The sequence below is a fragment of the Nerophis lumbriciformis genome, linkage group LG16 (assembly GCF_033978685.3).
Source record: "Nerophis lumbriciformis linkage group LG16, RoL_Nlum_v2.1, whole genome shotgun sequence".
NCBI classification, from domain to species: Eukaryota; Metazoa; Chordata; class Actinopteri; order Syngnathiformes; family Syngnathidae; genus Nerophis; species Nerophis lumbriciformis.
Window position 1 is genome coordinate 19,130,296 of NC_084563.2, and position 4,303 is coordinate 19,134,598.

A 4,303-nucleotide genomic window follows, 5' to 3' on the forward strand; every position below is an offset into this window, starting at 1 on the left:
CAAATGCATTTGCATGTCTCTGTATGTAATATTGGCTGCATTTCTGATTGTGTGCCATGTTGTTCCAGACCACAGCAAATGTTACCCAGCTTGCAAAGATTGTGATGAATCCATTAGAAGAAGACAGCCTGTTCTTTCCTTTAACTTGGACACACACATCTATACTTTTGGCAGTTTTTAGCCAGTCATTTCCAAGAGATATCTAACCCTCTAAGACACTTATTTTAATGTGTTGCCTTATAAGGCTTTTAACTTTTTGCGGCTCCAGACAGATTATTTTTTTGTATTTTTGGTCCAATATGGCTCTTTCAACATGTTGGGTTGCCGACCCCTGCTTTAGGAGGAAAGGCTTCGCATTTTTCGGAAAACTCGAGCCAATGTATGCAAGTTTTCTAAACTCTTTTGCCAGACTTGCGTGTCATTTTACAGGAGAGAAACATGGGAAGAATACAGTTGATTACAAAAATAAAGTTTTTTTTTTTTTCTATGTTATTTTGTTTTCAAAATCTGAAAGTGACAAAGTAAAATAAAATGTATTAGGAACCAATTTTTGTAACATTGAATATGAAAAAATTGGAATAGTGAGAATAAAGTCATTATTTACAGAAATATTATTAAAATCATGTAAATTGCGTGAGAAAATAACATTGAAAGTATATTAATTACAAAGTTGGCACTTTGTGTAATTCGTAAATAAAAATTTGAATCCAATGATTTGCAAATCCTTTTCAACGTATATTCAATTGAATAGACTGCAAAGACAAGACATTTAATGTTCAAACTGATAAACTTATTTTTTATTTTTTTGCAAACAATCATTAACTTAGAATTTAATGGCAACAACACATTGCAAAAAAGTTGGCACAGGGGCATTATTTACCACTGTGTTACATGGCCTTTCCTTTTAACAACACTCAGTAAACGTTTGGGAACTGAGGAGACCAATTTTTTAAGCTTTTCAGTTGGAATTATTTCCCATTCTTGCTTGATGTACAGCTTAAGTTGTTAAACAGTCCGGGGTCTCTGTTGCTGTATTTTAGGCTTCATAATGCGCCACACATGTTCAATGGGAGACAGGTCTGGACTACAGGCAGGCCAGTCTGGTACCCACACTCTTTTACTATGAAGCCATGCTGTTGTAACACGTAGCTTGGCATTGTCTTGCTGAAATAAGCAGGGGCTTCCATTATAACGTTGTTTGGATGGCAGCATATGTTGCTCCAAAACCTGTATGTACCTTTCAGTATTAATGGCGCCTTCACAGATGTGTAAGTTACCCATGCTTTGGGCACTAATACACCCCCGAGATCATTGCAGTCTATTCAATTAAATATAGGGTGAAAAGGATTTGCAAATCATTGTAATTTGTTTTTATTTACGGTTTACACAACATGCCAAATTCACTGATTTTAGGGTTTGTATAAAAGTTATATTTTACTTTTATTAAATATTATTGAATACAATTATTGAATAACATAGTGTGCTTAGGAAAAATGTTCCCGTAAAAGCGGCTAATTTATTCAAACTGTTAGGGGGTTGTAGCGCCTCCTGTTGCTGTGGCATGCACCTTTGACAAAAACATACATTAATTACAGTCTTTAAACTTGTTGTTTGTGCCATAATCAGCTGGGATAGACCCTAATGAGAACAGATTATTGTTTTGTTTTTAGAAAACGCCATATGTCGACGTCTGTTTCCTGACTGGGACCGACTGCTGTTTCTGCAGCCCAGCTCAAAAAGGCTCAATTTTCTTTTGGTATGAGTCACTCCAGTCAACGTGTTGCCGCGTTATACAGTATATTGCCAAAAGTAATTGGCCACCCATCCAAATGATGAGAATCAGGTGCCCTAATCACAGGTGTATAAAATCAAGCACTTAGGCATGGAGACTGTTTCTACAAACATTTGTGAAAGAATGGGCCGCTCTCAGTGATTTCCAGCATGGAAATCTAGTCGTGAAATTTCCTCGCTCCTAAATATTCCAAAGTTAACTTTATGATAAGAAAAGTGAAGAGTTTGGGAACAACAGCAACTCAGCCACCAAGTGGTAGGCCACGTAAACTGACCGAGAGCGGTCAGCGGATGCTGAAGCGCATAGTGCAAAAATTTTCTGCACAGTCAGTTGCTACAGAGCTCCAAACTTCATGTGACCTTCCAATTAGCCCACGTACAGTACGCAGAGAGCTTCATGGAATGGGTTTCCATGGCCGAGCAGCTTCATCTAAGCCATACATCACCAAGTTCAATGCATTCCAGCTGGCAATCTGATGGACGAGTCTGGGTTTGGAGGTTGCCAGGAGAACGCTACATTTCGGAATGCATTGTGTCGAGTGTGAAATTTGGTGGAGGAGGAATTATGGTGTGGGGTTGTTTTTCAGGAGTTGGGCTTGGCCCCTTAGTTCCAGTGAAAGGAACTTTGAATGCTCCAGGATACCAAAACATGTTGGATAATTCCATGGGATGGCACTTCAAGTTCATATGTGAGTAAAGGCAGGTGGCCAAATACTTTTGGCAATATAGTGTATATTAGTATGCACTCCGTTTCCACGAAAGAACAACAATGCCAACATGACATCGTACATCATGACCGTGTTGATTAAAATGCACATGTTTTTATTCCAAAACAAGAATCACTCAGGCCCTTGGCCCTCCTTAATTAGGGCGCAAAAGTGGGGTCGCGCACTCCGACGTGTCGTCTTTATTGCCGGTTACCACGGCGACGGAGAGAAATGATCCTCATTGTGGCTGCACGCGTCTTTGTCGAGAAGTCTGACCTGACCTGCGCACAATTTCACTGATGTTTCCATGCTGGCTGAGGGGCCTTCTTCCCCAGGGGAGAAAATCTATTAGCGGAATTACCAGGCAAAATCTGCTGAGATCAAAGGTCATAGGGGGGCGTGGGGTTACTGCCGTGAGCCATTCTGCTTGTTAAGAAAACAGCTCAGCTGCTGTGTTATTCCTCCAAACGCTACTTGGCAACAGCATGTGGCCTGCTTGTGGAGGTGGACTCTGTTGCCGGTCCTTCTTTAACACGCAGCACAGTTAAAGCTGCCCTCAGCAAAAAGAAACAATACGACAAAACGTATATTATCGGCCGATAAATGCTTTAAAATGTAATATCGTAAATTAGCGGTATCGATTTCAGAAAGTAAAATGTATGACTTTTTAAAACGCCGCTGTGTACACGGATGTACAGAGCGCCGATAAACCTTAAAGGCACTGGTCCTTTGCGTGCCGGCCCAGTCACATAATATCTACGGCTTTTCACACACACAAGTGAATGCAAGGCGTACTTGGTCAACAGCCATACAGGTCACACTGAGGGTGGCCGTATAAACAGCTTTAACACTGTTACAAATATGCGCCACACTGTGAACCCACACCAAACAAGAATGACAAACACATTTCGGGAGAACACCCGCACCGTAACACAACATAAACACGACAGAACAAATACCCAGAACCCCTTGCAGCACTAACTCTTCCGGAACGCTACAATATACACTCCCTGCTACCCCCCGCCCACCTCAACCTCCTCATGCTCTCTCAGGGAGAGCATGTCCCAAATTCCAAGCTGCTGTTTTGAGGCATGTTTAAAAAAAATAATGCACTTTGTGACTTCAATAATAAATATGGCAATGCCATGTTGGCACTTTTTTTCCATAACTTGAGTTGATTTATTTTGGAAAACCTTGTTACATTGTTTAATGCATCCAGCGGGGCATCACAACAAAATTAGGCATAATGATGTGTTAATTCCACGACTGTATATATCGGTATTGGTTGATATTGGAATCGGTAAACATTTTTTTTTTTTATTTATTTATTTATTTTTTTATTAAATCAACATAAAAAAAAACCACACAATGCACTTTCAACTAGTGCATCAACCCCCCCCAAAAAAAACTCCCTCCCCCATTTACACTCATACACACCCACTCACACAAAAGGGGTTGTTTCTTTCTGCTACCAATATTCTGGTTCCCACAACATGGACAACACTTCTGCAAGGGACACAATGTTGGTATATGTTGGTATTTTTAATTACCGACTATAAGGCGCACTTAAAAAATGTTTTTCTCTCAAAACTCGACAGTGCACCTTCTTTAAGGTTTAATAAGTTTGGTTGAGCTTACCCACCTCGAAGCTATTTTATTTGGTACATGGTGTAATGAAAAGTGTGACCGTAGATGGCAGTCAAACATAAGAGATGAATGTATATTGCCACGATGATGGCAATATGACTCAAATAAACAACACCAACATTTTAAATGTTCCATTGAAAATATAGAACATTACACAC